Source organism: Podarcis vaucheri (genome assembly GCF_965113315.1).
Source record: "Podarcis vaucheri genome assembly, chromosome: 10".
NCBI lineage: Eukaryota > Metazoa > Chordata > Lepidosauria > Squamata > Lacertidae > Podarcis > Podarcis vaucheri.
This window is the reverse complement of record NC_138748.1, coordinates 42,781,772-42,795,016: the sequence shown is the minus strand read 5'-3', so window position 1 is coordinate 42,795,016 and position 13,245 is coordinate 42,781,772. Positions and strand designations below refer to the sequence as shown.

General features: G+C 44.9%; 1 protein-coding gene across 13 annotated transcripts in view; it reads right to left on the bottom strand.

Moving 5' to 3' along the window:
* Window positions 1-13,245, bottom strand: part of TCF20 (transcription factor 20) — a 198,012-nt gene that overhangs the window by 84,752 nt on the left and 100,015 nt on the right. Inside the window, exon 1 of one of the 13 annotated variants that reach the window (XM_082239970.1) lies at window positions 12,999-13,192. The exons of the other annotated variants lie outside the window; for them this stretch is intronic. The gene's annotated coding sequence lies outside the window, so the exon portion shown is untranslated. Of the gene's footprint in view, window positions 1-12,998; window positions 13,193-13,245 lie in introns of those variants that run through there. 13 annotated transcript variants of the gene reach the window in all.

Here is a 13,245-nt window from a genome sequence, read left to right as displayed (position 1 = left end):
AGCTTGACTTATGCACACGTGTTATTTTGTACAATTTAAAACGATGTTAACTACCCAAAGTATAAGTGATAATGGTTATTCTGAATACTATTTTAGTTTTAGGGTAACTCCATTTGGGAGGGAGCAGGGAGAGAATATCATTTTAGAGAAGAAAAACAACTTTAAGCTACCTTTTACTGATTTTCTATTAGAGCACTGATATGCTTAAATAACTACCTAAAAGGAAATTAACAACAGAACCTCTGTCATTATTCCTGGTAGGATGGATTCCAGAAGGCTAAGTTGCCTTCTGTAATTCATGTGACTGAATGGCTGGTTTATGACACGCAGTTTCATCAAATCCTAGAACATCACCAAATAGCGGAATCCAGAGAATTTAAATTCTTGCAAATAACTTAGCCTTAATATATACAGTATTACTCCAATAAACCTTGCACCCTACTTTTAGAACATGCTACATAATAAGCTTCTAAATTTCAGATTTATGCCATTTTTACAGAATGGTAACCCCTTATTTTAAGAGCTATTATTCTTTAGAGACTTATACCAGGTGAGCAGTGAGTATCTTAAATCATGCCAGAACTGAACATCACAAATGCAATATCCAAATGACCCATATTTGAAGGACAAGATCATCCTCAGCTATATTAGTTTTGTACAATCTATTTTGTACCCACAGTCCAACAACACCTACAATAACTCATTGAAGTTAACCTGATATTAAGGACAATCCTACTTAGAGTATTACTATATTCCCATGATAAATAAATGATAGATTATATTACTATAAAAGCTTATCACAGCTATGAAACAATAGCAAAGTTAATATTTGTAAAAAAAAATGTTAGTAGAAGCTTAGTAAAAAAAGGAAAAAACCACAAATCCTAGTTTTAGACCAGAGACAGCCATGACAGTCCCAGCCCTTTAGATGCACTGAAAGAACATTGGATGTCAGTCATTACTCCTTTTATAAGTAAGGAAGGTGGCTTGGTCCTTCAGCTCAAATGCTTTTATCTTCTTGATGAGGCATCACACTCAGCTGGATCTCATATCATTCTTCCATTGCAATCTCTGTGAGTGAATGAAAACAGCTGGGGACCATCTTGGAGCAAGTTTTAACTCTTTCATTTGACCCAGAGTGCATACTGTGGGATAAATATCAGCCTCATATAACCAGTAAGCTTAGCTCTAGTTGATGTGTGAAGGGGTTAAGACCATAGAGTAAGCTGTTCTGCCAGACTTAACTAGGCCATATCCCCTCACCTTGAGAGGAAGTGTTAACGAGGCCTTTGCTTACTTCCACCATGTGAATCCAACCAGAAAGAACATCGGGGCTGATTGCTGATTGCACCGAGCCCAGAGCAAGCCAACTTTATGTTTCTCTACAAATAATTTAGAAACATGTACCAATTTTGAAATGAAGTATTGCTGCCTGTCGTTTCTTGCTACTTTATGGAAAAGCACATGAATCTGATTTTTTAATGAGTTCATTAAGTAAACCATTTTTAATTTTGCAAGTGTGTGGCCTATTTCTATGCTAAAGGGGAAGTAAAGGGGTACTTTGGGAGAAACTTAGAAAAGGGTATTTCAAAGGTATAATAGCCTATATTTCCCTGCTTTACCTTACTGCACGTTTTGTGATTTTTAAATCTCTGCCGATGATGCTCTCTCACCAAGAGAGTATTTGCTCCAAACCTGGAACTCTGAACTCATATATTAGGGATGGTTAACCCTTTTCAGCTGAAGGACTGCATGATCTCATGGGCAACCTTCTGGGGGCAGCATGCTAGTGGCTGGTGGGGGCCAGAAATAACAGCTGATGGAGAAAGAGATGTGACTGTTCCCTTTGTACAGTCAGTGACATTCTAGCCAATCAAAAGTCCCAGGTTTCTGCACACTCTCACACACCCCATCCTCCACCAAGACAAGCAAGAGGCATTACTGCAACCATACCAAATAAAACAGCACTTGAAGCCTAGGGAGGAAACATGTCTGGAGAGTCCCAAGAGCTGGACAGAGAAGTCACAGTTTGCCTCTGGGCCTCTGGTTCCCCACCCCTGTCATATATCAAGGTATGTAGTTACATCAATTTGCCATCATGTCCACAGAATTTAAAACACTAAAATGGAAACTTGGTGGTGGGTAAAAAATGCCCTGAGGAAGGACATAATGCATCTTTCCAGAATCCTTGCAGAAGCTCTCCTTTAAGACTCCAGATACACTCATCCAGAATCTGAACTCCACTGCTGTGACTGAGGCTATAAAAACAAGACATCACACAGTGTTATGGGAGGGAGGGAATTTCCCAAAAAAACCCTCCACCCCATTATGAATGCTCAGACACCCAAGGCCACGTGGTATCTCTTCCACATTAATCTGGAAAAAATACACTGACCAAATAAACCTATTTTACTCCACAGGCGATAGGAGCGTCTCCCACAGACAAAACAGAATAAAGAATGTGGGTTGCACAAAGGGAGGATACTGTTCATCACAACTCCCTAAAATGCAGATAAGCTCCCATGTTGCATTGCTGAAAGCAACAGAAAGCACAATCAGCTTTGCTGGCAAACACTATATACTGCACTCCAATTATCAATACTGCCGCTAAACCCTCATGGCCCATTCTTCCAGACAAGTTTCGGGTAGAGATGAGCAGATTTCTCACTTCCCCTGTGTTATTGCTGTGCCAATCTGATATCCCTTGGGTTCTGCTTTGCTTGTCTTCCAGTAGGAATTCCAGATTTCGAAATGCCAGTAACAGATCATGCACATTCACCCTCTGCTATGATAAAGAAAGCTTCCTGTGGGAGTGCAATTGTAATTATGCAGAAAAGGAAAGTATTAAAATCCAATGTTTTTGAAACGGGATCCTGTAGGAATGCCATTTATTAATTTTAAAATGACCCTGGAAGCAGCAATTTCTTCCTGTGAGATCGCCAACACTTGGGGGGGGGGTTTGACTGGTTTTCACATGTTTATCTCTTCATCCTATTGAACAATAGGAAGAACAAACTGTTGGCAATTAAATGAAATTAATAAATAAACAAAATGGCCCCATCATTCACCAGACACCTATCTGTTCCTGAGGCTCAAAAGAATTCTGCTATATCAAACCAGAAAATCATCCAGACCAGCTTTTGTTTCAATAGTAGCAAACCAGACACCTCTGGGAAGCCCACAATCAAGACATGAGTGCAATAGCACTCTCCTGTTCATGTTTCCCAGCAACGGGTATTCGGAGGCATAGCATTTTGACATCGGAGGTAATACATAATAATTGGCAGAAAAAATGATGGCGGACAAGGCTGATGCCCTTTTAAAACCTTCCAGAGTCTTGTGGTAGTGAATTCCATAGCTCAACTATTCAAACAACTACTTTGGCTGTGTCCACACTGGGTCATTAAGTGTGCCTGGGTGGTGTTTCCATGAGCACTTCCAATGTTATGCTTCCAAAACCTTTATCAATGTCTTCCATCCACACCTGTGGGCAGCAGTTGATCGTACTTTTTGCCAGAAACATGAGAACAACTGTGGGCATATGCATGACTACAGTGGTACCTCGGGTTACATACGCTTCAGGTTACAGACTCGGTTAACCCAGAAATAGTACCTCAGGTTAAGAACTTTGCTTCAGGATGAGAGTAGAAATCGTGCTGCGGCGGCGTGGCAGCAGTAGGAGGCCCTATTAGCTAAAGTGGTGCTTCAGGTTAAGAACAGTTTCAGATTAAGAACAGACCTCCAGAACTAATTAAGTTCTTTTTTTTATATAATCATATTTATTAAAGTTTCCAATAATAACAGAATAGAAAAGATAAAAAGGATAAAGAAAAGAAAGAAAAAGAGAGACTAGCTTAGACCCTTCTTTTCATAACCTTCTTTCTGGGACTTCCTCCTTCCCGTCCCGACTGTATTCCCCTTTCCCTAAGTTGGTTCCACAAGTTCTCATCCCCAAATTTAAGCCTAATATATTTTACTCATAAACCAATTTAAATTTACACAATCTTAACATCACTCCTCGTCTTATAATAAAACAAAATTTTCCCCCAAGATCAGCTCTCATTCCTTCCACGAGTTCCCCCTTTCTAAAAAAGAAAAAAAAAACGAAAACATATAAGATCAAAGTTATAAAGAATATAAGATAGAATATATAGAAAAGTTCAAAAAATTGGTTACAAAGCCTTTGGATTCTAAGGTTCCCCCTCCCTTCCCCGGTTTTGATTCCCCATGTCCATTTGTCTGTATGTTGTCGGCCTGGAGATCTTAAGTCCACAGCCGAATTTTCTCAGTCCATCTTCAGATTTGGTTGTTTTAATAATATTTAACTTCATAAATCCAGTCTAATAGAGGCCTTTAATTTTCCTTAATCTTTTGTTGCTCCTCCCGTTGTTCTTTCCGTGTCGTATTTAGTCATTTACTCTTTTGCTTCTTGTTTTCTCCGGTTTCTGTCTTGTTCAGCTGTCAAAACATTCTTGTTTCAAAACTTAGTGACTCTACAGAGGTTTGTTATTCAGGGACAAAGACTTACGTCCAGTTCCTTTCTTGCTTCAATAGAAGATTCTATTGTATTATGATCACCTCTGTAGACAAAATAATATTTCAGTTCTGCAGCTTTCCCAAGAGATAAGACCTATGCACATCCCAGAGTAGTTTTCCACATACGACACTTGTAATGTCCCGAAACCCCTCTAGGGGGATTGCAATAACTTTGTATCCTCTAATCCAAAAGTCAATTTGTTGTTTCTTTTTCCCCGACAGTTTATATCCATATTTATGTCAAATTGTAGCAAAATTAACCAGCAAAGAAAAACTTGTAGCAAAGTCCTCTTTATATTTTCCAGCTTTGACAGCTCCTTTGGCAGCTGTCAAATTCTCCATCTCTCTTCGCCAGACTCTCCGAATCGCCCCGGTTCCCAGGGGGGGGTTGTCTTTTTCCTCTCACCCTCGACTCTTCTCCTCCAGCACAGTTCTTATAGTTCACATCGTGGAGTTAATAATTTTTGTCATCAATAAACTTCTGAATCGATCTTGGTTTCTCAGTCCTTGTTTTAGCATGTTTACAATCAGGGAGGGGACTGACTTCCTTTTTGGATCCCCTCCCGCTCGTGCCAAATCCGGAAAAAATTTTCTTTTTTCCTCCTTTTATGCCCGGTTACCCAATTACTCACGGGTTGTTGTTAAATGTCCGAATTTTCTTTGGAAGAAGCCAGCGCTCTCCGCCGGATGGCATGCGGCTGCGCCCGGCAGGGGAAGCGGAGGACTCAAAGCACCACGCCACTCCCCGGCGCCCGATCCGTAGCCTTTAAAAAGGCTCCTTCACAAGCCGGGAGGGCGATAGCGGTGCCAGCCGAGTCACCATGTCCACGGGATCCGTTCCCGTGGTTTTTGAGGGTCCCCGCGTCGCCGGCGCGGTAGGACCCAACCCCTGCCGAGCCGACTCCCTCCGGAGCTCGGAGGGAGTCTGCCATTCGGCGATGGCGCTAACCCGGAAGTCTCCAGAACTAATTAAGTTCTTAACCCGAGGTACCACTGTATTTGTTTACCCGTGCACACTTTCCATTTTAGTTTTTCTAGTTTTGAAATACAAGTTTTTTGATCTATCAAATTTGCACAAAAGAGCAATCAATTTATTTATTTTTATAAAATTTTTGTGTTGCTCCATTCCAGGAAACCTGAGGACCATTGTAGGCATGCAGGCAGGTATTTGTTTACCTGTGCACACACATTTCTTTAAAAAAAAACCACAAGTTTTTTGATTCTCCAGATTTGCATAAAAGAACAGTTTTTTAAAAATTAAATATATATTTGCATCACTTGATGCCGGACAAGGATTTGGAATTGCTTGGATAAAATGTTGCCAATATAAAAACCCTGTTATTTTAATACAGCTGTTTTATTCAAGGGCAGTTCTGTGCAAAAGAGCTGCTTTAAAAACAAAAATACTGAGAACAATACTTTCAGCAACATTCACTGGAAAAAGGCAGGCAGCATCCCTTTCTTCAGGGAAAAAAGGAAGTAGAGGGGATGGCAATGGAAAGCACCCTGTGTAAGATCACCAAATATGCTTTTATTCCCTTTTTGTTGTTGTTGAAAAATCAGCAGCCACACACAGAATGCACTTCATTATGTCTAGTCAGGTAACATGTAATTTTATTTTATATTTTCTTCCCTTATTGGATTAACCACGGATCAGGAAAATCTGAGTTTAGCAGGGGGAAAGTGCAAGCTGCCACTTGGATGAGGATGTTGTGTGGACACAAGCACCTTCAAATCCACATTAGACAAGTCCTTCCTTTTGTATATCCACCTGTAATACATCTTTCCTTACTCGCCTTTTTTTCTAAACTAAAAAGTGTTGTGACCTTTTCTGATAGGGGAGTTGCTCCAATCCAATTTTGGTTGCCCCTTTTCTGGTCTGTAGTTAGGAAGTTGGCTTTGTGGAGTGGGAGATCTGGGTTCTAATTCTGCCCCTTCTCCTTTGCATCTAAAAACATTGTTACTGAAAGAACACCCAAAAGAAAACTTTGACTTGTATCTCCCTGTAGCTGGGCATGAACCAACACCACCTATGTGCTGTTTCCTAATGAAAAAGTATTTTGTTCCTCTCATACAGACAAAAATACAACTGTGTTGAGAAGAGCGTTCCAGGGATAGCACATTATTCCTACAACAGTGCTTGAGCACTTCTCCTGGAAAACCCAAGAGGTCTTCGTGTATGCTTCCCCCAGACACTGGAACGTAGGAATCTATCTTCTACCAAATCAGACAACTGGTTTATCTAACCAGTATTGTCTACACTGAAACATAGAGGCTCTGCAGGGGTTCAGAAATGGGACATTATTATCCCAGGAGCACATGTCATTTTAGGGCATGAAACTTTCTTCAGTGAGGGGTGTTAAAAATATGTTTTTTAGGGTAAATAATTCAAATCTGCTATTATTTGTAACATTTAGCTTGTAAAATCTACATTTGATCAAAAAACAAATAAACTGCTCTCAGAAAACCAAGGAAATTTAATTTTACCTTCTGAAAATGTCAGGTAATGCTTAATAATAATAATAATAAAATATAAATGCAAGTACTTGACAATCATATTTAATGATTTCTATGCAATGTTACACATATTTTACTTACCTAGCAAAGCAAAATTATATTAATTTAACCAAAGTATGTTACAACTTTTTAGCACCCCTCATTTTTGGAATTTGAAAGTCCTCCTTGGAGATTAAACCTGGAAACTTCTGAATGCAAAGCAGACATTCTACTCAGTGCTATTTTTCTAGAAAAAGAGGTGCTGGAACTCACCATGAACACCTCCCTCAGAATGGCAATGATTCCCACCTGAGAGGTACCAGAACTGAGTTCCAGTGAGTTCTGGCTGAAAAAAGCCATGGTTCTACCCAAACTATGGTCTTTCCTCCAATGGGCTGAGTGTTGTAATTGTAACAACAGTCCTGACTTCCTTCTCTAACTCTGTTTACTTGGCAGAAAAGCATTTCAGTGTCTGGTGTACTGAGGAATGTGCTATGGTCTTTTCCTGGGCACTTTTGTGTGTTGGGGGCATGTGCATTACAAGTTCATAGAATCTTACGAGTTGGAAGACCCAAGGGTCATCTAGTCCAGCCCCCGGCAATGCAGGAATCTCAACTAAAGCCTCCATGACAGATGGCCATCCAACCACTGCTTAAAAACTTCCAAGGAAGGAGAGTCCACCACCTCTCGTGGGAGTCTGTTCCACTGCTGTTAGAAAGTTTTTCCGACTGTTTAGTCTAGGGTTACCAGATGTCCCCGTTTCCCGGGGACAGTCCCCGTATTTGCGAATAAGTCCCTGGATAAATTCCATCCCCGAAATGTCCCCGGATTTCATCTAATGTCCCTGGGAAACGCAGTAGCGACGGTCTCAGCAGCCCGGAGCAGTTGGCTCTGGATGGCTTCAGGAGCTGCTCAGAAGCCCCCATATGATGGTAGTGCAGGGGCTCGAAGATGCAGCTTCTGGGCTGCCTCCGCCTTCCCTGACCCCAGCAACTAAGCTGTGAAGGGAGGCTTCACGCTGCCTATCGGAGCTTGTGTGCAAGCAGGAGGAGGCAGGGATCTCTCAAGTTAGGCAACGGGAAGCCTCCCTTCCAAGCTGAGGGATCCCCGCCCCCTCCTGCTTGCACGCAAGTAGGAATGGGATTGGGGCTGCTCCAATGGGAAGGAAGGCATCACACTGCCTGAGCTGCTCTCGGCCCTCCTTCTCTGCCTTCCATGCCTGACCCACCACACACCACTTCCCTACCACCACCACCACAAAGAACCAACAACTCAGGGGCTGCCCAGGCTCATAGAAAAAGTAGAAGCCTTGGAGGAAGGGGAAATGTGGCGGTTGAGGTCAAGGCGGCAGCCCCTCTGCCACCGCCATCGCTGCAGCATCAACGTCCCAAATGTGTAGTATGTATGTATGTATTTATAGTGTCCCCGGATTCATTGAAAATTTTTTGGTAACCTTAGTTTAGTTGGAATCTCCTTCTTGTAACTTGAAGGCATTGCCTTGAGTCCTACCCTCAATAGCAGGAGAAAACAAGCATGTTCCCTCTTCCATGTGACAGCCCTTAAGATACTTGAAGATAGCTATCATATCTCCTCTTCTCTAGACAGGTGATGACGTGAAGTCATTCAGTAGTAACGATACAGTCGTACTTTGGAAGTCGAACGGAATCTGTTCCGGAAGTCCGTTTGACTTCCAAAACATTCGGAAATCAAAGCATGACTTTTGATTGGCTGCAGGAAGTTCCTGTAGCCAATCGGAAGCCGTGGGAGCCCCGTCGGACATTCAGGTTCCAAAGAACATTCGCAAACTGCAACACACACTTCCGGGTTTGCGGCATTCAGGAGTCAAAACGTCTGAGTACCAAGGCGTCTGGGATCCAAGGTATGAATGTACATTGATGCCTTTCCTGCATGGCAATTGTGACAGTGCCATCAGCCTGCCATCTCATGATTGGTGAACAATAGAATCCATGGAGCATTGTAGAAGTGTCTGTTGGTGTTGTTATATCTGCAGCTATCTTCCGCAGTGTTTCTTTGTTCCTGCACATGCAGATGATTGCAACTACATGATTAGGATCCGAAGCTGTCCCCTTTACTGATAGAAGGCATCCTTGTCTCTAGTCCAAAATATGAGGAAACACAGTGGGATGGAGGCGAGAGAGGGAAATCACTGAAAATCGCCTCCCTCCCCTTTCCACTAATTGATGCCTTCTGTCAGCAGAGACAGCACTGAATATCACCCTATGTCATTATTAGCTCTGATATAGTTGCCACCAGTATTGTAGGAATATAGGCTCACCCTGTAATTCAGCCAACTTTTAGCTAACTGACAATCAAACATCAAAGTGAATTTGTGAGACTATGCTTCCTATGTCCTTTCAAGAAACATTAACTTGTTATTTTCACTTAAGTCACACAAGGAACGGTCCAAGCCACAGGTCCATGTAGTTCACCACAGAGTTTGAGGGGGTGTAGTAGGCAATCTTCTAGTCCAACTTTCTGCTCAGTGCAGGAAGTCCAGTGCTAGGACATCACCAGCAGATGATTGGTCAAGTTGCTACTCTGTAAAAAGACCTCAAGCAATGGAGAGCCTAAGACTCCTCGAAGTAATAAGTAATTCCACTGTCCAACTGTTCTGTTTGCAAAGCAGGTTTCTTCTAGAGTGCAACCAATATCTGCCCTCTTGCAACTTATGCCCAATAAAACTGTTCACTCCTTATATATACCCGAAAAGTCACTGTGCTCTGCAAGAGAGGCCTGCTGCAGAAACCATCTTATCAGGAGGCATCGGGACTTCAGTATGGTGGCAGCTACCCTTTGGAATCCTCTCCTGTTACATATCAGACAGGCACCATCTCTGTTGTCTTTTCAGCAACTACTGAATACCTTCCTCTTCCAACAAGCCTTTTCAGTGGTGATCTTTAGCCTAGTCCACATCTGTATTGGAACTATTTTTATCATAAGGAATTGTTTTTAAATATTTGTAACTTTTTATAATAGGAGGTGTTTTAAATATGGGACTGTTTTTAATTGTGTTTACACTATTTTTGTTTTGCAGTTGTAATTGTTTTATTTGTTTTATAATTGTGCATTTTTTGGTTGGGACCTGCCCTTGGACCATGCAGTGAAGAGTGGATAAGGAATCCAATAAACAAACAAGCAAACAAACAAACATATCAAGTTTAGAATTTTTAGGTTGTGGTATGTAGAAATGTAGTACAGGCAGTGACCATATTTACGCATGTCCAGTTGACGTGTGACCGCGCACATGCTCATCACCACTGATGGAAATGGAGTGGAGGCAGAACGGGTTTAAGCATGCTCTGCTGACACGCATAGGGACCAAAAACGCAATCCCCGCACAAACGTCAAGTTGCTTGTATGTAGGAACAGTGAACTCTGCAATTGTCATGGAAGAAGATTAATAAATTTGAAGAGGGAGCAGCGAAGAAGAGACAAAGAGGCATATTTACAACTTGTGTGCAAAAGGGAGGATTATTATACAATGATTTGACAAAACTGCATTCACCCCCTTATATCACCAGGCAAGTGGACATTAAAGAGCTTGAGCTCTTCTCCCCTTCAGACACCTGATCTCAAATCTCAGCTTAACAACCACTGGAAATTCATTTTCAGTCAAGCCCAGGGTCACTAGGGATGAGTCCTGAGAATCTGTTCTGAATGGCAGGCCTCAGCCTTGAAATCTGTAATGCAAGAATAAAGTACATCTGATCAGATAGATAGGGCTTCCATTGGTTACATTTTTATGAGTCGTGACTGGTCCCATTAGGGCTAATGGGGCACAGCCTCATCAGCCGTCCTCAGGCAGCCCCCACGAACCTGGCTTCCTACTTACAATCAGTCCAGGAAGTGGCCCTGGCTGACAGCTTCCTCCTCCTTAGTCTCAGTTTTGCCCCTGTACAACTCAGCAGGGAAGAGGACGGGGCAAAACTAGAATGGCTCTGGCGCTACCTACTGTCAGCCTCCATGCCTTCTGGCCTACCAGTCCAGAAGAGCACTGGCCTCTGCTGCAGATATGTGTTGCAGCCTCACAATAACCTTGCAACAGGGGTTGCACTCAGGGGTGCCCAGGTAAGCCCCACCCTGCATAGTCCATCACAAGAGGCAGTGCACACACATCATTTGAATGGCAATACCTAGCTTCTCAGCTGAGCCAGGATCTGAACTTGAGCAGCAATCACTTTTAACCAATGCTCCACATACACCTGACAATGCAGGCACCGGCCCATAAAAAACCACAACGCATTTGTTAGCCTTGACAGGTGCCCCAAATGTCTCTGTTCTTTTCATTGCTCACGATGGTTCTTCCCAGCGTTTCCATGCTGGGCACCAAAGCCAGGCGCAGGCTTCGGAGGCTGCATCCAGGCAGGTCTGGGAGCCGGCAAGGCACCAGATTTGGAACATTTCTATCTAGGCAAATAGGTTGCAGGATGAATGACACACATTTGCCCTCAGAAATCAGGCCAGTAATGGCAGAGGTGTCTTTCTGCATCAGACTCTGTTCAAGTAGACTGCAGAGGTGCCGAAGGATTAAAGCAGCTGGTGATCTGGACTGAGAAACGGGCATCCTGGAGGTTCTGCCATTTGTCCCGTAAAGATTCGTGCACCTCTCCCCACAGGCACCCCCACCTCCCGCCCCCTCCAGTGGGGCGCAAGAATAAAAGCGGCAGAGTGAATGACTCCTGACCTACACATCAGGATAGGCAAAGCATCGTGGCAGATCTGTGTGAGGCAAGGTAGCCGCCTGCCTCCAGCCGTTCATTTTAAAGACAGATCTCCCCCACCCACCCACCCTCCGCCGCCCGCAATCTTTTGTCAGCAAGCCTCTCGGCGGACGTGATTGAGAGCGCAAGGTCCTCTCCAAAAGGACCCCCTTTCTCTGCAGAGGGCCTTTGAAGTCCTCCCCCTCCCCTGGAGTGTGCATTTAACAAGCAGGGAGCGAGGACACAATGTCACACACATCCTTCCAGTGTCGTGCTCTCCTCCCCGCTCCCCCCCCCCCATCCTTCCTCTGCCAGACGCACACGCGCTAACACAAAATGACGGCTTCCTCGGCAGCCGGAGCCAGCAAAGCATTCTCTCCCCCGAACTCGGTGGGAGCGCAGGGCGCAGGGCAAGCCGCCCTGTGACCGATCCTATTTCCCTAAACCCCCACCCCACCCAAAAATCCCCCCCCCCTTTAAGACAAACGGCATAGAAAACGTCGCTAGAGAGACGAGGGAGGGAGGGGCGGCTCCAGCAAACCTCCCCCACCCCCACTCCCGATCGTGGGGCACTGCGTGGCGGCTGCATCCGCATTGCTATTGTGATGTCGTCAGTGGGAAAGATGGAGAGATTTCTTCTCGCCCACACGCACGCAGGCGCCTGGGCGAATGTGACCCCGAGGCCCGGCACCTCGCTCCGTTCCCGGGTGCCTGCGCCACATTTTGCTCCCGGGCTGCTTCGGATCAAAGGCCCCCGCGCCCGCCCCCGGGAACCTGCGAAAAAAGAGGGAGGAGGGGGGCGCACGGTCGCCGCCGCCGCCACCTAAGAGACGCGCGAACCCAATAACCCATTTCTGTCACCTCTGCAGCGCCGCAAGACAGACTGCTGCAGCGAGCAGCCAGGGCCTTTGCGAGCGGCCAAGCCGGAGGCTCGCGGCGGCCAGCCCACTAGGACGGCAGCTGCGCGCCTCTGAGAAATGGGCTGAAGCTGCTCGCCTGCCCCTCGCTTGCCATCGCTCCCCGCCTCCCTCCCCGCATGCACAGACCCAGACACCGCCGCCGCCGAATGCACCGCACAGCCGAAGCGTCACTGGGTGGCTCGCACAGAACACACAGCCCCACGCCACACACACACACACACACACACACACAGCCCAGCGCGTGTGGTCTGCAAGATCTGGCCTCTCCGGGCCAATGGGAACTTTCAAGAAGAAGAACGCAGACATGGAGCCAAAGCTACTGTACCTGCTTTCAGGCATCATTCTCGGCTCTTTTTTTTCCTCCTGCTGCTTCTCCCCACCCCCTTCCGATTTATCTCAGCTACTGGTTTTATAACGGGGAGGGGGAGAGGGATGGGAAGAGGTGGGGGCTTTCATTCCCCCCCCTCCCCTCTTCTTCAAGCCCCGTCTGCACCTTCTGTTTGAGCCTGCAAGTGAAGTCACAAGGCTGACTCTGTGACATCACATGGAGTCTACAAACACTGGATTGTGAC